This window comes from Schistocerca nitens, chromosome 10 (genome assembly GCF_023898315.1).
Source record: "Schistocerca nitens isolate TAMUIC-IGC-003100 chromosome 10, iqSchNite1.1, whole genome shotgun sequence".
In the NCBI taxonomy this organism is placed as follows: domain Eukaryota; kingdom Metazoa; phylum Arthropoda; class Insecta; order Orthoptera; family Acrididae; genus Schistocerca; species Schistocerca nitens.
Window position 1 is genome coordinate 153695842 of NC_064623.1, and position 23522 is coordinate 153719363.

The 23522-nt window shown below is 41.0% G+C and overlaps 1 protein-coding gene and 3 non-coding genes across 4 annotated transcripts in view; all 4 read right to left on the bottom strand.

Annotated features, from left to right (window-relative positions):
- LOC126210325 (uncharacterized) overlaps positions 1-23522 on the bottom strand; it is a 134546-nt gene that overhangs the window by 105667 nt on the left and 5357 nt on the right. The window lies entirely within an intron of this gene.
- Positions 1334-1459, bottom strand: LOC126210897 (small nucleolar RNA SNORA79). The gene has a single exon (XR_007540849.1). It is a non-coding gene; the product is annotated as a small nucleolar RNA SNORA79 (small nucleolar RNA).
- On the bottom strand, positions 13503-13628 carry LOC126210895 (small nucleolar RNA SNORA79). The gene has a single exon (XR_007540847.1). It is a non-coding gene; the product is annotated as a small nucleolar RNA SNORA79 (small nucleolar RNA).
- LOC126210896 (small nucleolar RNA SNORA79) lies at positions 14099-14224 on the bottom strand. The gene has a single exon (XR_007540848.1). It is a non-coding gene; the product is annotated as a small nucleolar RNA SNORA79 (small nucleolar RNA).

Sequence of the window (23522 nt, forward strand, 5' to 3'; positions counted from 1 at the left end):
TTTCAGCCACTGGCGGGTGTCTTCTTTCTCCTAGCAGAAACCTAGGAAGGGAGTGACCCAAGGGACATCTTCCTAGCGAGAGGAGCCGAAAAAGACTTGAGCTTCTCCAGTTTAGATGTGGGGACTGGTGTCTCCGATGGTTGGAGGCACAGTGCTCCCAAGGTAGGTGGTGCAGGAGCAACAGGGAGGGAAGTGCCCCCCCACAATCAAGGGGGAAGGTGTAGTCTTCCGGCCCTGAGAGCCGATTGGAACTTGCAGATCTGATGGGGCTACAACTGTTCTCATAGCGGAGGCATAAGACGAGGCTACTTGTTCTACAAAAAACTGAGGCTTCGTCGAGACAAAAAAGTCCCCAACAGCTCTTGTACATACGAGGTACCAGGGGGCTACAATCAACAGGGTACAAGGCAGCCGCACCACAATGGACTGGTTACCATGTTGGATATCAAGTGCCAAGAATTCCACGGTCCTCATCGGCACAGAAAACGACACTGCATAGGGGGCGGAGGAAAATGCACCCAAGAAGGTGTTCTTGCTCTAGAGATGGAGGATCAGTGGGACTGCAATGCCACGATGAGAAAGTGGGCTTAAGATCTCAATTTTGAAAAATGGAGGTCAAACCCTACAGGGGACCATCACATAAAGGCCGAAAGGTGTGATACTCCTTTTAGTCACCTCTTACGACAGGCAGGAATATCTCAGACCTATTCTAACCCTCGGGTCTGCTGGATGGGTCATGAAAGTTGAATTTTGCTACACTGTAATCACATGTACAGCAAGTATTTTCATCCAACACTGATCAGATGTGCTACGCCACTAGTGCAGTGAGCAAAGTTTTACATTAGAATACTCTAGTTTCATTCCAGGACTAAGTGATTTTTTATCTGTCCAGTAAAAGTGTAGAATACACTGCTTCTTTGTTGGTATACACCTTACAACAACTGTTTTTCTAACACTGAAAACAGCAGTTATTCATCAAGACATGTCAGAAATATTCATAAAGAATAATCAGTTAAAAATAGACTACTTGTCATATGACAGACATAAGAACAATACTTATCAATGTGGAGATGTTAAACATACATACTATACTGAGAAGTACAGTCAGTTGCAGTTTTTTAAATACATTATTAGTGACCACATGTCTCTCGGTTCTACATTAGTATTAAATAATTGATTGTGTTTTGTACGAGATCTGCTGTAATTGCTGCATAACAATTAAGAAGTCAGATATCAATCCACACACTTTACAATTAAAAATAAAGAAAGAAAAGAAAGAAAGATATACAGTTCCACCACAAATGTGGGAGCAGTAAGATATTTATTCAATTACAACTGTACGGATCCGCAAAGCCAAACAGTGTTATGACAACAATTCTGGGTGAAGCAATCCATAATTATTATATGGCAGTTTGAAATCCTGCAGACACTAAATGTCCTGCACGAGGAACAACCACCAAACACTATCTTCACAATATTACCATTTGGATCTCACTGACAATATTCTAATTATTCTAGGAAAAAATACATATTTACATACATTTTATATAGTAATATAAGACACGTCATAGTCACAGAAGTGTGTTGAGATTTTTCAGAGATTTCTGTACTTTAAAATCATGGATATATTGCTGTACATAAAAATGGATGAAAATTTGAGAAAAGGTGTTTTTCACAGTTCCAACGTAAACTGGAAGTCAAAGGATGGATTTGACAATAACATAAATGAAACTTCCTGGCGGATTAAAACCATCTGCCAAAGAGGGACTTGAATCCAGAGTGTTTGCCCTTCACGAGCAAATTGTCTACCAACTGAGCCTACTATGACTCACAACATGCGCTCAAAGCTTTACTTCAGCAGTAGCCCTTTCCTGCCTTTGAAAGGCAAAGATACCAGGTTAGAGTCCCATTTCGGCACACAGCGTTAATCTTCCATGGAATTTCAAATTGGAGCACACACTGCTGCAGAGTGAACATTAATTTGGTATAACAAACATTTGCAGCCATGTGATATGAAAGCATTGAGCAACACAAAGGTTATATTACAGTCGTTACAACAACACTACTGCTATATTTTTTTACTTTCAGCCCGTGTGCATCATGCACACACCTGTATAACGTGCAATTCCTTATTGGATCTTGTTTCTTCACAGTATGTGGAGGAAGTGATGGAAAATTATTCCATTCCCATAAGAAGTCTGGGACTAGTGTTTGAAGATGGATGATCTGATGCTTTTAAGGCAAAAATCATCTTTTTGATGGTTCAAAATTATCATCTTTGTAACAGCAATTCAGACAGAGTGTGGCTTCTTCTTACTACCTTATATAATGAAAAGGAAAACTTCGTTTCATAAAACAAGTTCTATAAAATGGAAAAATACTACTCTGTGATATTTTCACTCTTTTCACTTGCTAGGCTGTTATCAATTCTCTCCATCATGTTGTTGTAACCACAACAGCCATTAGCTTTGCCATCTCCAGAGCTCTCGTATATTCAGTCAATATGCTATTATTTTCCCCTCTTTGAAAAGCAGCATTCCCCCTTTCAGCTTTCTATTATGAAACATTTGAGAGATGCCTTTGAGACAGCCGCACAGTACTGTGTGGATCAATCCTATGAGGCCAGCCAGTTGAGGAGAAGTTCAATAACTATCAATTGGAAAGAATAATCTTTGTTCAGCAGTAGCATAATAGCTGCCACTACAGTTTGAGTTTAAGTATATTTTGTCAAACTTTGTAAAATATCCCACGTATACAATTAAAGACAACACACCAGTTTGGGAGTAACAAAGTGTAAATGAACTGTGCTCTTTTTAGTGGCAGATATTGCACCAAATCAAATCTGTCTTTCTGCAACACATGATGTCACTGGGGCTGGGATTAATGGGACATAGTTATTTGCAATAAGCATATAGTTACAACAAATCTGGCTTACGCACAGAGTTTTGAAGTAAATAATTGTCAAGAAACTCTCACATTTTGTCACTAGTGTCTTTTTTTTTTTATGGTTTTAGGGCGCAAAACTGCTACGGTCATTGGCGCCCGGTCTACGTAGGAAAAGGTAAAAAACGAAACTGGAAACCAGCAGCAATGGCAACAAAACTCAAAAAATTGGAGAAACTAAAAACAGAAGGAAAGCTTTTAAAAACCACTATAGAAGGGGCTTGGTTGTCCCCAAAAAGGACTTCAAATGACTGACGTCATCTTACTGGCACTAATACACTCAAGAACGCGATCGGCTAAGCGCGTGTCATCTGCTAAAATGGAAGACATATCAGGCGACAGCTGTAGACGGGCGCGTAACGGAGTAAAATAGGGGCACTCAAGTAAAAGGTGTCTTACTGTCCACAGCTGAGAGCAGTGGGGACAGAGTAGGGGAGGATCGCCACTTAAAAGATGTCGATGGCTAAAAAGACAGTGCCCTATTGCGAGTCTAGTTAAAATTACCTCCTCCCGATGACGCATTCGGGAGGAAGAGGTCCAAGCACAGGGAAGAGCTATCACATCCCGCAATTTATTATTGGGAAGTGACGACCAATGTGCGTGCCATAAAAAAGCAACACGACGACATAAAACACTTCGTAGATCGGCGAAGGGAATCATGCGAATAGCTGGCCAAAGAAGAGAGACTTCTGCCTTGGCTGCTATATGAGCCGCCTCATTTCCACAGATACCAACGTGTCCTGGGATCCAGAGGAATGCCACAGAGATGCTCCGCAAGTGGAGGCAGTCCTGAATCCGATGGACCAGAGGGTGGACAAGGTAGAGAGCTTGGAGACTGAGGAGAGAGCTGAGAGAATCTGAACAGATAACATACTGTATCCGCTGATGGCGACGGATGTATTGGACAGCCTGGAGAACAGCGTAAAGCTCCGCAGTATAAACCGAACACTGGTCGGGAAGCCGAAATCGATTTGGGGTGTCGCCAACAATATAGGCACTCCCAACACCTAACGATGTTTTTGAGCCATCAGTGTAAATAAATGTGGTATCCTTTATTTGTGTGCATAGAGAAGCAAATGCCCGACGATAAACAAGTGAAGGGTGCCATCCTTGGGAAACTGACAAAGGTCACGGAGCAGGCAGGTCCGGGGACGGAGCCAAGGTGGAGCTGTACCCCAAGCTGTCAAGAAAGTTTTAGGAAAGTGGAAGGGAAGAGAATGGAGCAGTAGACGGAAGCGGACTCCCAGTGGTAGTAGGGAGGAAGGGCGGCCTGCATATCCTAAATCCAAGGAGGGGTCGAAAAAACTGTCATGGGCCAGATCTGCAGGCATGGCTAGCATAACGACTCAGAAGGACTGCTCGCCGATTGGACAGTGGAGGTTCAGCAGTCTCAGCATAAAGGCTTTCCACAGGGCTGGTGTAAAAAGCTCCAGACACTAAACGTAATCCACGGTGGTGGATAGAGTCGAGACGACGAAGAATAGACGTCCGAGCAGAGGAGTAAACTATGCTTCCATAGTCCAATTTCGATAGCACTAAGGCGCGATAGAGGCGGAGAAGGACCACTCAGTCTGCTCCCCAGGAGGTACCATTCAGGACACGGAAGGTGTTGAGGGATCGCAGACAGCGAGCCGAAAGATAGGAAACATGGGAGGACCAGCACAGTTTTCTGTCAAACATAAGACCCAAGAATTTAGCGACGTCCGAAAACGGAAGGTTGACAGGTCCTAGATGTAAGGAAGGTGGAAGAAACTCCTTACGGCGCCAAAAATTAACACAAACGGTCTTACTGGGAGAAAAGCGGAAGCCAGTTTCGATGCTCCGAGAGTGGAGGCGATCGAGACATCCTTGAAGATGACGTTCAAGAAGGCTGGTCCGTTGAGAGCTGTAGTAGATCGCAAAATCGTCCACAAAGAGGGAGCCCGAGACATCAGGAAGGAGACAATCCATAATTGGATTTATGGCAATGGCAAACAGTACAACACTTAGCACAGAGCCCTGGGGTACCCCATTTTCTTGGGAGAAAGTACGGGAGAGAGTAGTGTTCACCTGCACTCTAAATGTGTGCTCTGCCATAAATTCGCGAAGAAAAAGGGGCAACCGACCTCTAAAGCCCCAAGAGAACAGTGTGCGGAGGATGCCTGTCCTCCAACAGGTATCGTATGCTCTCTCCAGATCAAAAAATATTGCTACTGTTTGGCGTTTCCAGAGAAAATTGTTCATGATATAAGTGGAGAGGGCAACAAGATGGTCAACTGCAGAACGATGCTTTCGGAAACCGCATTGGGCAGATGTTAAAAGACTGCGGGACTCCAGCCACCAAGCTAAACGGCAATTCACCATACACTCCAAAACCTTACATACACTACTTGTGAGAGAAATGGGGCGATAGCTAGAAGGGAGATGTTTGTCCTTTCCAGGTTTTGGAACAGGAACAACGATAGCTTCTCGCTGGGAAAAGTACAGTCAGTCCAAATTCGATTATAAAGGTGAAGGAGGTAACGCAGACTACGGTATGGTAAATGCAGCAACATTTGGATGTGGATACCATCCGGTCCTGGGGCGGAATAGCGAAAAGAAGAGAGTGCATGTTGAAGTTCCTGCATGGAGAAAACAGTGTTGTAGCTTTCGCGATTTTGAGAGGAGAAGGCAAGAAGTTGCATTTCCGCAGCACGTTTCTTCGGGAGAAACACTGGCGGGTAATTTGAAGATCTCGAAATCTCAGCAAAGTGTTGACCCAATGAGTTAGAAATTGCGACGGGTTCCAATAATGTATCATGCGCGACAGTGAGCCCAGAGACTGGGGAGAAACTAGGTGCACCAGCTAACCGTCGAATCCGACTCCAAACTTCAGAGGAGGGACTGAAGGTGTTAAATGAGCTAGTAAAGAAGTCCCAGCTTGCCTTCTTGCTATCGCGGATGATGTGACGGCATCGCGCACGGAAATGCTTATAGCGGATACAGTTGGCCAATGTAGGATGGTGTCTGAAAAAGCGAAGAGCACACTGCCGCTCACGTATTGCGTCACGGCATGCCTCGTTCCACCAAGGAACTGGGGGGCGCCGGGGCAATTCGGAGGTGCGAGGTATTGAACGTTCCGCAGCTGAAAGAATAACGTCTGTAATATGAGTGACCTCATCGTCAACGCTAGGAAAGTGACGGTCATTGAATGTCGCTAGAGACGAAAAAAGTGTCCAATCGGCTTGGGCAAACTTCCAGTGTCGCGGGCGCATATATGGCAGGTGGCGCTGCAACCGAAGGACACATGGAAAGTGGTCACTCGAGTGTGTATCAGCAAGGGCGAACCATTCAAAGCGCCGAGTTAGCGGAACAGTACCGACCGAAAGGTCCAAATGAAAGAAATTTGTCGTGGAGGCAGACAAAAATGTAGGGTCCCCAGTGTTGAGGCAAACAAGATCCGCTTGGTAGAAGACGTCTATCAATAGTGAGCCACGCGGACAAGGATGTGGAGATCCACAAAGCGGGTGGTGGGCATTGAAGTCCCCAACCAGCAAATAGGGGGGTGGAAGCTGACCGAAGATGAAGGTGTGGACGATGGAATGCATACAGTACAAAGAGAGAAGGTGTATCCAGAAAGGGAAAGACGGACAGGGACAGCTTGGAAGGAAGTGTTTAAGGGGATTGGGTGATAATGGAGAGTATCATGGAGAAGAATCATGAGTCCTCCATGTGCTGGAGTGCCTTCAACAGAGAGGAGATCAAATCGGACTGACTGAAAATGGGGGAAAACAAAGCAGTCGTGGGGATGCAGCTTTGTTTCCTGAAGACAGAAGATGACCGGCGAGTAGGATCTTAAGAGGATCGACAATTCATCCCGATTGGCTCGAATGCTGCGTATATTCCAATGTATAATGGACATAGGGTGGACAGAAAATTGAAGAATGTGACCAAGGTTGCCCTCAACTCAACGACTGCTCAGAGCTTGCGACCGACAGCATGGAACGGCAGTCAGCCAAAGGCAGAAGATCCTGATCCATAGATTGTTCACGAGCAGCTCCAGACACCAGCGATCGACCGCCAGCAGTGCGCCTCGGCGACACAGAAGACGGCCGAGGGCGGCTACCGCCAGGTGGTGCTGTAGATGAGACACGCCGTGGCGGAGAAGGAGAGGAACTGGGTTTCTTATTAGCCTTCTTGGAAACAGGATGTTTAGATGAAGGAGGAACTGATGGGTGTGAATTTGGGGTACGTAAAAAATCTTCACGTGTAGGCTCTTTTTTGGAAGTCCGGGTGTCTGACTTTTGGGCTCGAGATTTAGCAGAACCAGATGAAGGGTGAGCCTTAGAGTGAGCAGGCGAAAGTGGAGAGGTTGAATGGGCGATCTTAGCGCTGGCCGATCTGACGACTGTGGCACTAAAGGTGAGATCACAAGTCTGCGTGGCCGCCTCCTTTGTTGGCCGAGGAGAGGCAAGGACAGTGCTGTATTTACCTGTCTGAGGCACAGTGGGCTTTCGACTGGCGAATAATTTTCGAGCAGCAAAGGTCGATACATTTTCCTTCACTCTGATTTCCTGAATGAGCTTTTCGTCTTTAAAAATGGGGCAATCTCGAGAGGAAGCAGCGTGGTCACCCATACAGTTGATGCAACGAGGGGATGGAGGTGGACAAACACCCTCATGGGCATCCTTGCCACATGTAACACATTTGGCTGGATTGGAAAAAGACTGGCTGGTATGATTGAACCGCTGACACCGATAGCAACGCGTAGGGTTTGGGATGTAAGGGTGAGCGGAAATTATCTCATAGTCCGCTTTGATGTTCGATGGGAGTTGAACTCTGTCAAATGTCAAGAAGACAGTACGGGTTGGAACGATGTTCGTGTCAACCCTTTTCATGACTATGAACAGCTGTTACGCTCTGGTCAGACAGGTAGTGTTGAATTTCCTCGTCGGACAATCCGTCGAGGGAGCGTGTATAAACGACCCCACGTGAGGAATTTAAAGTGCGGTGTGCTTCCACCCTGACAGGGAAGTACGCAGCAATGTTTGGGCCTGGAGGGCACTGACTGTTTCTAACAACAAGGTGCCATTTCGTAATCTGGAACAAGACTTTACAGGACCTGCAATTGCTTCGACACCTTTCTGAACAATGAAAGGGTTGACCATGGAGAAGTAATGACCTTCGTCAGACCAAGAAACAACAAGGAACTGCGGCAACGATGGAAGAACTGTCTGTGACTGAGACTCATTGAACTTACGCTTGTGAGCAGACACAGTAGATGACAAGGAAACCATTGTGGAAGTATCCCCCATGATTACCGGCGTCTCCGATGGCGCGCGCTCCTCCCTTGGGGGGGGGGGGGGGGGGGGGACCCTCTCTGAGGGCACTCCCACCTTAGGTGATTGTTCACACCTCAGGTCACACCTCCCAAGAAATGGACGGAGGGACCAATCGGCACTTTCAGAAGGTATCAGCTCGGGTAATCACCCCTCCCTGGGCCTGGCCGTTACCAGGGGGTACGTACGTGTCCTACCTGTCTACCCGGGGTGGGGAATTATGCGTTACCCGTCACCGGGTACGCATGGAAATGCGTGGGTCGGCCTTCAGACACGCACAGGGAGGAAAAAAGAGAAAGGGAAAGGAAAGAAGAGAGGTCTCAAATGCCGCAGCGGAGAAAGGGTAAAGAGAAGAGAAGGACAAAGGAAGGACGAAGACTTACAAGCAGAGAAAGCAAAGAATGTGTTACATTTTCGAGCGTCCGTCTCCAGACGTAGGCACAAAACATAATCCCCTGAGGGGGAGAAAGCAACTTGTTCCTTATTGTAGAGTATAAAGAACACAGACACACTCAGGGAAACCTCTACAGGTAACAAAATGTTGGTGGCAGAGACCAAGGTATTTAATTCAATGCCCTCTCCCAGTTCGACACTCAACTATTGGCAAAAAACTCTAATACATGGGTTTCAAATTTTTAAGCATTATCGGTGTGTTGCAAGAATATACTCAGCATATTAATTTCTCATTAAATTTGAAAATATGGGATAACTCATGATTTTATGTAAACTGGTTGATAAGCAGATTTTGTTAAATGAAAGGAATAAAGAAGATAAAATTATGTTCTAGCTCTGAATTTTTTGATATCTGCTTATAAACAATCATAACAGCCAAAAGAATGTAGAACTCTGCAATACTGCGTCAACATTTCAGCAACACATAACTAGCTATGTACTCAATAGATTCAGATACAGCATATCATGCTCAAGAAGCTAATGTTGATTTTAAAAAGGGGTGCTAACTGAACGGCAAGCTGCAACATGTTGTAATTAACATGGTACAACATCTAACTAGTCTGATGAACCATATCATACAACAAAGCATGTAGGAGATGTGACAGAAAGCCACACATTTCTACCCAGATCTCCTCCTTACTTGTGACTATGTTTTGCAGGAATGATAGATTTCTGTTACACATCGATGAAAACTCAAAATGTTTACATTCATGTTGGCTTCTCCACATTATTCAAGTTTAAACACCACAGTCTCTCTCAAGTCCGACCTCTGGTCCACGTCATGGGAGGCACGCAACAGCATGAGGCAGGGGATTGACTGAAGCGGTGGAGTACAATGCAGACGATGTGTGTCGCAAGATCCTATTGTAGCTGTGAATGTCCTACAGGAAACAAAATATGATGGCCAACAGGGCTCTGGTGTAGCTACAATAGGCACAACACACCAGTGGTGGAAACCCATTTGCTTTCAACAATCAAACAAGCCTCACACACAGGACAAAATAATAACAGAGCTTCAACTTACTCATATATTTGTGACACACACTAGCCTAGCTAATTTCAAATTTATTTAGTAACATTCTTAGGGAGTCATCAATTCTGTTAAAGTATGTGCTGCATTCACTGATGTCATTTGTCATTAGGCTTGTTGATTGTTGACCCACATTGACAAGTCTCCTTTCCATTATTAATTTCTTACTAAAACTTGTAAGCACATCATCTATTTGTGGAATTTGCTCAAGAGCCTCACAACAACACTGTATTCATTTCCTTTGCTGTTTATTGGAATTTGCAACAAAATTCAATATTTAAATGTTACACTATTGTACTGTGCTGTTACATCTTCACATCACTACATTAAAAAATCTACCTCAGCCCTGTGTGTTTGATATTAAAAAGTACCTGGTATCACATATCTCCACATGCATGTGCACAATGCTGTTTAACTTTTGGCCCAGCAGTTTACTGTGCAACTTCTACACTTCACTCTCATATGTCTTGGCCACTCCACATTCAAACTTAATACAGAGAGCAAGCACGTGGTCTGATCAACACCCCATTCATGCGACACTATCTACTATTCCTTTCAATACTATCAACTATTCCATTTGCACTGGTGACATGAGTTCCCCCTACCAGCAGCAGCCTAACACGAATGGTGCCTCAACAAATTTTACTCAGCTTTAGGTAAATAATTATTTGTAAGCAATGGAAAATGACTGCTAGAACAAAACCAGTTTAGCGATTTCAATATTTTATGAGTAACTGCAACAATATTTATTGTCTACACTCTCCATCTAACGACATAAGTGTGAACACAACATGCAAAGGTGTTACAAAGAACAACCTTGTGTGTTGTGAAGAACTGCACTGACCCTGCTTGACCCATTTCATTTTTCCCTCCATACCGTATGCAAAATGGTGCACTCATAACTGGCGATCTCCTGGGCCTACTGGATAACTCTAAAGTGAAGAGAGGATAATAACCATAACCTTAAAGGAAACTGGCGTATTAGCTATATGACAGAACACTTATCGGGTTTGCCAAGCAAAATCGTTCCTTCAACACAGAAGCCAATGCCTTAACTACTTCAATACATTCTTTGGTGTTAATAATGGCTTCTTGCAGAATATGTATCAGAGGTACTCGAAAATAACTTTTTCTTAAAAAGCAGGGGGGGGGGGGGCGGCGGCAAAGATTACAGTTAACCTCAACAAAGAAGAAGAATATGACGATATCTTCTCAAATACTAAGTAGGTTTTAAATTAACTATTGCTTCTAATCTCACTACAAAAGATTGATTCATTCATTGAACTACTGTGTAATGGCTGTTAAAACTACATTGTTTACTTTTAGCAGAATTATTGTGTGAGTAACTGTTAAACAAAATAATTTATGGTAGCAAATGTATGAGCAATAAGATGCCATTTCATAAATTACAACTGTACGGATCCGCAAAGCCGAACAGTGTTATGACAACAATTCTGGGTGAAGCAATCCATAGTTATTATATGGCAGTTTGAAATCCTGAAGATACTAAATGCACTGCACGAGGAACAACTGCCATATACTCTCTTCACTATATCACAATCTTGCATCCCACCAATGGCATTGTAGTTACACAAGGGAAAGAAAAAAAATCGTTATCTACTCTGTGTACCAAATCATGTATTGTTTAACCACTTTTGCACTTGCTGAATGAGGAAACTACATGAAATATTAATTACACTAAGAAATATCTTCCATTGAACAGTCTGCTCTGTTACAATTCTTTCATTCTGATGAAACAGCTGGTGTTACAATGCCGACATCAACAACTGATCACTTTTCAGAAAAAACTTCACACAATACTGTGTCAGAACTTATTTTAAATCATACAACATATTTATAATTGTGTGTGAAAATTTAAGTTATTGAGGTGTTTCTAATCTCACTACAAGAGATCAATTCAATCACTCAACTACTGTGTAATGGCTGGTACAACTACATTGCTTACTTTTAGCAGAGTTATTGTGTGAGTAATCAAACAAAAGATTTTCGTATCTGTTAAACTAAATAATTTATGGCAGCAAATGTGAAATCAATGAGATGCCATTTAATAAATTATAACTGTACGGATCCGCAAAGCCAAACAGTGTTATGACAACAATTCTGGGTGAAGCAATCCGTAGTTATTATATGGCAGTTTGAAATCCTGCAGATACTAAATGCCCTGCACGAGGAACAACTGCCATATAGTCTCTTCACTATACCACAATCTTGCATCCCACCAATGGCATTGTAGTTACACATGGAAAAGAAAAAAAATCGTTATCAACTGTGTGTACCAAATCATGTATTGTTTAACCACTTTTGCACTTGCTGATTGAGCATACTACATGAAATATTAATTACACTAAAAATATCTTCCATTGAACAGTCTGCTCTGTTATAATTCTTTCATTCTGATCAAACAGCTGGTGTTATAATGCTGACATCAACAACTGATCACTTTTCAGGAAACAACTTCACACAATCCTGTGTCAGAACTTATTTTAAGTCATACAACATATTCATAATTGTGTGTGAAAATTTAAGTTATTAAGGTGTTTCTTCTGAAAGTATTTATATGGAGTGTAGCCATGTATGGAAGTGAAACATGGACGATAAATAGTTTGGAAAAGAAGAGAATGGAAGCTTTCAAAATGTGGTGCTACAGAAGAATGCTGAAGATTAGATGGTTAGATCACATAACTAATGAGGAGATATTGAATAGAATTGGGGAGAAGAGGAGTTTGTGGCACAACTTGACAAGAAGAAGGGACCGGTTGGTAGGTCATGTTCTGAGGCATCAAGGGGTCACAAATTTAGCACTGGAGGGCAGCGTGGAGGGTAAAAATCGTAGAGGGAGACCAAGAGATGAATACACTAAGCAGATTCAGATGTAGGTTGCAGTAAGTACTGGGAGATGAAGCTTGCACAGGATAGAGTAGCATGGAGAGCTGCATCTAACCAGTCTCAGGACTGAAGACAACAGCAACAACAAGGTGTTTCTAATCTCACTACAAGAGATCAATTCAATCACTGAACTACTGTGTAAAGGCTGGTACAACTACATTGCTTATTTTTAGCAGAGTTATTGTGTCAGTAATCAAACAAAAGATTTTCGTATCTGTTAAACAAAATAATTTATGGTAGCAAATGTGGGAGCAATGAGATGCCATTTCATAAATTACAACTGTACAGATCCGCAAAGCCAAACAGTGTTATGACAACAATTCTGGGTGAAGCAATCCATAGTTATTATATGGCAGTTTGAAATCCTACAGATACTAAATGCCCTGCACGAGGAACAACTGCCACATACTCTCTTCACCATATCACAATCATGCATCCCACCAATGGCATTGTAGTTACACAAGGAAAAGAAAAAAAATCGTTATCTTCTGCGTGTAGTGAATAATGTATTGTTTAACCACTTTTGCACTTGCTGATTGAGCAAACTACATGAAATATTAATTACACTAAGAAATATCTTCCATTGAACAGTCTGCTCTGCTACAATTCTTTCATTCTGATCAAACAGCTGGTGTTATAATGCTGACATCAACAACTGATCACTTTTCAGGAAACAACTTCATGTGTTTCTAATCTCACTACAAGAGATCAATTCAATCACTCAACTACTGTGTAATGGCTGGTACAACTACATTGCTTACTTTTAGCAGAGGTATTGTGTGAGTAATCAAACAAAAGATTTTCGTATCTGTTAAACAAAATAATTTATGGTAGCAAATGTGGGAGCAATGAGATGCCATTTCATAAATTATAACTGTACGGATCCGCAAAGCCAAACAGTGTTATGACAACAATTCTGGGTGAAGCAATCCGTAGTTATTATATGGCAGTTTGAAATCCTGAAGATACTAATTGCCCTGCACGAGGAACAACTGCCACATACTCTCTTCACTATATCACAATCTTGCATCCCACCAATGGCATTATAGTTACACAAGGAAAAGAAAAAAAAAATCGTTATTTTCTGTGTGTAGTGAATAATGTATTGTTTAACCACTTTTGCACTTGCTGAATGAGGAAACTACATGAAATATTAATTACACTAAGAAATATCTTCCATTGAACAGTCTGCTCTGCTACAATTCTTTCATTCTGATCAAACAGCTGGTGTTATAATGCTGACATCAACAACTGATCACTTTTCAGGAAACAACTTCATGTGTTTCTAATCTCACTACAAGAGATCAATTCAATCACTCAACTACTGTGTAATGGCTGGTACAACTACATTGCTTACTTTTAGCAGAGGTATTGTGTGAGTAATCAAACAAAAGATTTTCGTATCTGTTAAACAAAATAATTTATGGTAGCAAATGTGGGAGCAATGAGATGCCATTTCATAAATTATAACTGTACGGATCCGCAAAGCCAAACAGTGTTATGACAACAATTCTGGGTGAAGCAATCCGTAGTTATTATATGGCAGTTTGAAATCCTGAAGATACTAATTGCCCTGCACGAGGAACAACTGCCACATACTCTCTTCACTATATCACAATCTTGCATCCCACCAATGGCATTATAGTTACACAAGGAAAAGAAAAAAAAAATCGTTATTTTCTGTGTGTAGTGAATAATGTATTGTTTAACCACTTTTGCACTTGCTGAATGAGGAAACTACATGAAATATTAATTACACTAAGAAATATCTTCCATTGAACAGTCTGCTCTGCTACAATTCTTTCATTCTGATCAAACAGCTGGTGTTATAATGCTGACAACAACTGATCACTTTTCAGGAAACAACTTCACGTGTTTCTAATCTCACTACAACAGATCAATTCAATCACTCAACTACTGTGTAATGGCTGGTACAACTACATTGCTTACTTTTAGCAGAGTTATTGTGTGAGTAATCAAACAAAAGAGTTTCGTATCTGTTAAACAACATAATTTATGGTAGCAAATGTGGGAGCAATGAGATGCCATTTCATAAATTACAACTGTACGGATCCGCAAAGCCAAACAGTGTTATGACAACAATTCTGGGTGAAGCAATCCGTAGTTATTATATGGCAGTTTGAAATCCTGCAGATACTAAATGCCCTGCACGAGGAACAACTGCCACATACTCTCTTCACTATATCACAATCTTGCATCCCACCAATAACACTGTAGTTACACAAGGAAAAGAAAAAAAAAAATCGTTATCTACTGTGTGTAGCGAATAATGTATTGTTTAACCACTCTTGCACTTGCTGATTGAGCATAGTACATGAAATATTAAGAAATTGGTATCGTAAAAGATCTTTTGCAATTTTTCCACTCATATTTTCATCACAATACAAATCATTGAAATTAGGAACATAAGATTCAAAATAAACACAATCAGCATTACATATATATTCATAAAGTTGAAGTACACTTGAATGACTTGTTTCAATTTGAATATGCTTAATGACATTTGATAACACTCCATCACTGAGTGTACAAAGTGTTGTATTGGATCTCCATATAGAAGTTTCTATTACTTTATTGATTGGTACAGTCAAATTATTTATACTACACATACGAGTTCCTCAGAGGAAATTTATTTTTTGCGATTTGATGTTCACTTTTCGTAAGTCTGTCAAGCTGTTGTTGCGATGTTACTATTAGATTCCTTACAGCTTGATTCAAGGGAAAATGACTTGAATCTGGATTTACATATAATTTCATTTCCCTCTTTTTGTGTCTCCACCATTGAGACGTGTTGATATGCTTTATTGTTTGAGTTGAATAAAATTGAGCAATCATATAAAACGGTTGTTCGTCCTCGATCCATGAAGAGGATGTAATAACATTGTTTTTTTGAACTGAAATACTGCAATAAATTTCTTCGGCCTTGTTCGTTGGATGTGTTAAAAACTGTTGTATATTCTGACTTCCCAACTCAATTAGTGAAGTATGTTCTGAAGTAACATCTGCACCATCCATTTCGTCTGTTACAGTAATGGATGAAGAGAAATCTGTTTCTTTGATTTTGTTTGCTAAAGAATCTAACGCAATTTGTATTGGCTTTGGATGAACACAGTGTGCGTCCAATACAATTCTCTGGATACACAAGTAATTAATGATGTTGTCTGAGGTGATTTTTCCCATTCCCCCTTCAATTTTCTGTAAAGTTTGTAAACGTTCAATTTGATATTTTTGTTTCAAAGTGAGAACGTAACCATAAAATGAATTTAGACATTCTTGAGGATTGTCAAATAAATTAATAATTTTAACTAATAGACTTACAATTTCAATTACGTCTATTGTTAGTCCGTCAGTATCGTCATTGTCACTTGTTAAAGTTGTTATTTGTGTTTTCTTAAGGGGAGTTACCTCTTTTTGTTCTTCTGTATCAGAAGTTTCTCTCTTACGTCCTGTGTCTATATCTTTTGCTGGTTTTGTTGGTCTTGTATCATCTTCATCTGAATAGTCAGAAGATTCTGATGAAATGTCCTTTTTAGACATATTAAAAAATAAATTTGTGTCTTTTTGAGTTGGAGTAAAGTATTTAAATTGTACTTCTCCAGTAGTAATAATAGATCTGGCAAAAAAAAAAAAAAAAAAAAAAAAAAAAAAAAAAAATTAATAATAATAATAAAATTACATTTACAGTATTTTATAAATCACATTGTGTTCCTTGATTTACAGAAGGTATTAAATCTTTAGTGAAAATACTTTCAATGCGTTCTGCAAATGCAGCAGTTAAACATATTCTACAAAATAAAATATCACTCATTTGTAATATAGTTTCAAAATAACGAGCTTTTGATGTACAAAGTACTTCTTGAGTAGTAAACCTATAATGATCCTGAGTCGGTTGTTCAGTTATATATAATACATTACTAGGTCGACTCACAAAATGGTTATTAGTCAGTATTCGTAATTTTCCTTCATCTTGAGTGTTAATAATAACATTTAAATAACAATTTGTACGCAATACATTGTATAGAACAGGTTTACGCATATGGTCATAATGTCTAAGACAGTAATTGCGTGGTTGATTAAGTGATATTAATTTATAATTTACATTCACAATTTTAATCCTATATTGTAATTTACGCATTGTATCAAATCATGTCCACGTTTATCTTTTAATGAACAAATTCACATAAAATGATCATATCTTATAAAAGCGATAGCACTCCAATTAAAATGTCTTTCAAATTCTTCGTTTCTAATAAATAATTTATAAGTTGCATTTGATACAGATTTCATTACAGCGTTGTCATATAAACAGCTTGGCCATCCCAAACATTTTAATACTATTGTTTGTCCACTGCAAGTCTCTTGTAGATACAGGTACTTTTTCGTCAATACATGCGGCCCAGTCTGCACAACGACGATTAAATTGGTCATCTGATTCTCTACTACGAATTTGAGATAGTTCTTCGTCGCCATCACTATCACTTTTAAAAATTAAGCGACGTACAGCTTGGTTATTAATGTTCTGTCTCGGAGGAAACGATTCATCGCTCAATAACGAAAGACTGTTATTACTTTCGTTGGAAACTCATTGTATCGCTCTGAGATAAAGCGCACTAATTAAAATAATATAATAAATACCTTTGTATTCTAGACGCCACTGTTTGCAAGTAAATGTTTCACTGTTCAGCCAAATGACTATAGCATTTGTTCATCAGGTACTGACTGCAATCGTTGTTCACTCCAACGCTGCCCCTTATATACCTACTTGCAACTTCATTTGTAATACAAATGAGGATAAACTGATTACTTGCCAACGACCCCCAGCCACTCACCGGCCCTTGGCCGTGACGTCACGGCCGCCACATAGTGCTACTTTGTGCCTTCGCCACATAGTGCTACTTCCACTTAACTGGCCTTTTTATGATTCTTTTATAATACCACATGGTAAATCTGACGATAATGGAAATTTATTTGCTATAATATATATCTAACTGTGTGTGAAAATTTAATTTACTGAGGTACTCTCAACTTTACGAATACCTCACAAAAAAGTGTGGGACATGCATTGCCAATATTTGCTGACTGGTAGGTAACAGGAGATAAAAAGTTCTTGTAATATGATGCAATGGCATTTGTGGAATAGAAACAGTTGCTTAACCCTTTAAAATAAAGGCTTTTTCACAGAATACATTCCAAAATCTGGTATTTCCCTTAAGAATAAAAAATATTATTCAGTAAAACAAATTTTATTTGATAATGCAAAGATACAAAATAAAGGCCATAACAATAAGTTAAGAATTTTTTGAGGTCCCTGCAATAAAAAATTATGAGTATATTTGTGTATAAAAAAAACTGATGAAAGTTTGAGAAAAGTGTCTCTTTTTCACAGTTCCACCATAAACTGGAAGTTAAAGGACAGATCTGACACTAACCTAAATGAAACTTCCTGGTGGATTATAACTGTCTGCTGGAGTGGGACTCAAATCCGGAATGTTCGCCTTTTGTGGGCATGTGAACTACCAACCAATCATGCATCACGACCTGCCCTCAAAGCTTTACTTCAGCAGTATCCCTCTCCTCCACGTGAACGAGAGGTACCGTGTTAAAGAGTCCCAGTGTGGCACATAGCTTTAATGTTTAATAGTTTCAAATCGTCACACATTCTGTTACAGAGTGAACATTCATTCTGATGCAACTTATGTGTTTGTAACCACAAAATATTCATGAAAGCAAGGAGCAACACAAAGGCTTACAGTACAGTATTCAAAACAACAATGTCATTGTATTTCTGCCTTCAGCCTGCCTGCCTGTGTGTCTTGCACAAAGCTGTATAATGTGAAATTTGTTATTGGATTTTGTTTCTTCGCAGTAGGTGGAGTAAGTGGTGGGAAACTTCACTCAACCAAGAACTTGGGACTGGTACCTGAAGATGGACGACCTCCTGTTTTTTAAGGCGCACTATCTTTTCAATGTTTCAAATTGCATTTTGGAAAAGGACAAACACATTTCATAAAACAAGTTCTATAAAGTGAAAAATACTATTTTCCCCCTCTTTTCAATTGCCAAAGTTTTTTGCAAGGAGCTGATCAACCTCATCAACTGTCTACCATGTTGTATACCACAATTGCTACTAGCTTTGACATCACATCTCTCTTATCTTCAATCAAATTGTTATTACCTTCCGTCTTTAAAAAGCTGCAGATCCCCCTTTTCTATTATATTATATTAATATTGTAAATGCCAGCATCAGGAATTTTGTCCTGTACATCTGGTAATTTGGCTTACAATGCTTTGAAGTAAAGAATCAGTATGACACACTTGCATTTTGTCACTGGCATAGTCTTCCCACTTGGAAATGTGTTTGGCACACCTGTTCACCTGTATGAGCACTTCCTCCAAGTCGTCATGATCACCAGTTAAACGGTAATTAAACAACAATAAAAAACTTTTCAACCTGCTCCTCAGTAAAGAGTATAATGAACACTAATACTCTCAGGATGGCCCAGCAGCAACAGCTGGTCAATTAGCAGACTTTGTAAAATGAGGGAAACAAATTCTAATGAAACTCTGTTCTAGTTTTGTCTCTTCCAAATCTCATTTTGAACATCACAGCAGACAACAGAATGCAGAAACTCTGTATGTTACTGCCATAAAATCTGAACAAAACATAGCATGCTGGGCATTCCATAGATACTATACTAACAGAGCACATCACACTCAAGGAACTAATGTTACTGATTTTAAAAAGGAATGCTAACTGTATTATAAGCAAGAATATTAATTTCAATGGCACACACGATAGGAAGATAGCCTGCCACAACATATTATAATTAACACAGTATATTAGCTAGTTTGGCGAACTGTCATAAACAAAGCAAGCCCAATGGAGAGAATAAGGAGAAGAGGAGAAAAAATGGGCGGGTGCATTGGCAGAGGGTGGCAAACAAAGAGGGTGTGAGTCTTCCACCCACTTCATTTGCCACACACTTCCAATGCACCCACCCATCTTTCCCTGCTCTTCTCCTTTCTCATTCCTTTTTTCCCACCTTCCTGTCCCATAACGTTGCGCCTGTCAGCATTCTAGTCCCTGCACGCTCTGCCAGACAGCACTCCCAGCCCCCACGAATACACTGCTATCCTCTTTCCGCCCCTCAGACTGCTACTTCCATTCCAAGCGAGTCGCATTCTGGTCTGAGCTGCCAGAGTTGGGGGTCATGTGTGCATGAGATGTGCTTCCTTGTGTGAATTAATGATGTATGTTTCTCTTTCTTCTTCTGATGAAGGCTGTGGCAAAACGCTAACTGTCTGAGTGCCTCAACTGTGCTCATCTGCAATTTAACCTGTCATCTGTACAGTAAATAGCAATCTACCTTTTCCTACATTGCTAACTCAATTCGTATCAGCTGTAAACTGAAAAATTGAGTTCTAATTCTGTACTGCGTTGTAGGCAGAAGCTTTTCTGTCTCAAGGAAAATTATTATATTTGAACTGAGAATACATTCCAGATTACTGGAGCAAACTGATGTTAAGGTTATTGGTGTATTTCTGTGGGTTTGTTCTTTTACCCTTCTTATACTTTGGAGTCATCTGTGTTTTATCTAGGCTCTTTGAGACTTTGCGCTGGGTGAGAAATTCGTGACAAATGCTGGTTAAATAAGGGGCCAATGTTGTAGCATACTCTGTGTAAGACCAAATTGGGATTCCACCTCGACCTGGCGACTTGTTTTAAACTCTCAGTTGCTTCTCTACTCCAGGGATACCTGTTAGTATGTTCTCCATATGGGAGTCCGTGCAACAGTCAAACTACAGTATGCTTATACGATTCTCCTGCGTAAGTGCTTTCTTTAAAAGTGAAATTTAAAGCTTGCGCTTTCCTTTTGCTGTCTTCTACTGACACACCAACCGATCTTTCACTAACGTCTGAAGGCAGAAATTTTATGACTCGCACATAGATCTTCTTACAAATGCACAAACTTCTAACTTTTGCCTGTCAGTAGTTGTGAATTAATGTTTGAACGAGGGTGCAACAATCTCCGCTTCCTCAGCGTTTACCAAATTTTATTATCAAACCATGGTGGTTCTTTTCTGTCCTTAATCCATTTTCTCAGCAGATACTTACCCATGGCACAATTTACAGTCAGTTTGAACTCTACCCATAATTATTCTATGTCCACCACATTTGGACAAAATGATGTCCATTCATTGTCTAAGCGGGCTGCTAACATCCGCTTCCTGCTTTTTCTAGCATAATTACTCTCACAGCCCTCTTGATGGATTTATTACTTTAATAACCCTCATTGCTTTGATGACATCATGATCACTAACCCCTGTCTCTATACTGACACTGTTGATAAGGTCAAGCCCGAATGTAGCTATAAGGTCTAAAATATTTCCATTGCCGCCGAAGTAGCTGGCCAAGACAGTGTTCAGAAAACTGTGTTCAAAAGTACTTCAAAAGCTATCTGTCCATCACACCTGCAATGAATCCATAGATGTCCCAGTTGCCTCAACAAATATTGCATGATCTGGATATTTCCGTGCTGCTGAGTGCAAGGTTTCTTTGACTTCAGAATGAGATTTTCACTCTGCAGCGGAGTGTGCGCTGATATGAAACTTCCTGGCAGATTAAAACTGTGTGCCCGACCGAGACTCGAACTCGGGACCTTTGCCTTTCGCGGGCAAGTGCTCTACCAACTGAGCTACCGAAGCACGACTCACGCCCGGTACCCACAGCTTTACTTCTGCCAGTACCTCGTCTCCTACCTTCCAAACTTTACAGAAGTTCTCCTGCGAACCATGCAGAACTAGCACTCCTGAAAGAAAGGATATTGCGGAGACATGGCTTAGCCACAGCCTGGGGGATGTTTCCAGAATGAGATTTTCACTCTGCAGCGGAGTGTGCGCTGATATGAAACTTCCAGGAAGTTAATATGACGCGTGTGTGTCCCAAGTACAGTCATCCAGTATTTGCATTATAAGTTATTATTTACTTATCTGAATTTTATGAAAATGGTCTCAAATGAAAGAAAATGAACTGTTCTCACTCTATGGCCAATGGTTACAGCAGCGTACCTCCATGTTCAATATTTTTAAGCAATTTGAACTTGCTGTGGCGAATCCCGGCCGCGCGTGGTAGGATCTCTAGACCACGCGCGCGGCCGCGGCAGTCACTCATGCTGTAGCAGTGAAGTCTCTTCATATTATCTGATCACAAAATCTGCTGTAACTCCCACCCACCTCCCCAGGGGTAAAAACCCCTGCAACCCCATGCTTAATATCACTCTCCCAATTGTTTAAAAGTTGTTTGAAATTTTTTTGAATTTTTTTTTTTTTTGATGCGAATCCCGGACGCGTGTGTGTCCCAAGTACAGTCATCCAGTATTTGCATTATAAGTTATTATTTACTTATCTGAATTTTATGAAAATGGTCTCAAATGAAAGAAAATGAACTGTTCTCACTCTATGGCCAATGGTTACAGCAGCGTACCTCCATGTTCAATATTTTTAAGCAATTTGAACTTGCTGTGGCGAATCCCGGCCGCGCGTGGTAGGATCTCTAGACCACGCGCGCGGCCGCGGCAGTCACTCATGCTGTAGCAGTGAAGTCTCTTCATATTATCTGATCTCAAAATCTGCTACATATTCAGGATGGAATGTAACAATATTATGGAACAGAAAGTTGCCACTCACCATATAACAGAGATGCTAAGTTGCAAATAGGCACAACAAACAGACTGTCACAAATAAGCTTTCAGCCAACAATGCCTTTGTCAAACACAGACGACCCACACTCGCAAACACGACCCACACAAACGATCCTGTGTGTGTTTGTTTTTGTTTCCACCCCCCCCCCCCCACCTATGTTTGACAAAGGCCTTGTTGGCCGATAGCTTATTTGTGACAGTGTTTTTGTTGTGCCTATCTGCGACTCAGCATCTCCACTATATGGTGATGGTTGGTTGGTTTAAAGGATGGGAGGAAAGCACCCAACTGCGAGGTCATTGGTCCCTTGTTTCCAGTAAAATAATTACACAAGGGAAAGAAGAATAGAAAGCACACATACAGCACAATAACACGAGAATGAAAGAACCAGAAGAACGACGGGACAACCAAGACTACTATGGACAAAACAGGAAAAGAAAACCCACAGAGAGAAGCAAGAAACAGGTAGCAGAGATAAAAACAAGATAGCCGATGACCGTGGCTGGCCGATCACGAGAATTTAAAAGGAAACGCCAGGTACTCTGTGACATTAAAACACATGCGCAAAAACCACTATAGAATGATAAAACCCACCATCACGTGTAAAATGTAAAAGTAAATTAGCTGATGAGGCATTATCGGCTAAAATTAATGTAAACGAGTCCGGTAACTGAAGAGTCCGTTGCAGGGCAGCCAAAGGAGGACAGCTCACCAAGATATGGCCCACTGTCGGCCGGACGCCGCACCGACACTGAGGTGGGTCATCACAACGCTGGAGGTAGGTGTGTGTCGCCCAAGCGTAGCCAATGCGGAGCCGACAGAAAACCACAGAGTCCCTGTGAGAGGCCCACGTGAAGGCGTTCCACAAATTCGTAGTCTCCTAAATGGCACGCAATTTGTTGTGCAGACTGAGGTTATGCCATTCCATCTACCAAAGCCGCAAAACCTTGGGGCGTAATACTGAATGCAGGTCAGTTGCAGAGAAGCCGATCTCTATAAGCTGTTTACCCTTAGCCTGTTTGGCCATCCTGTCGACAAGTTCGCTGCCTGAGATTCTGACGTGACCTGAGGTCCAGACATACACCACTGAACGACTGGACCATTCCAGGGCACAGATGGACTCCTGGATGGTTGCTACCAGAGATGACGAGGGTAGCACTGGTCAACAGCTA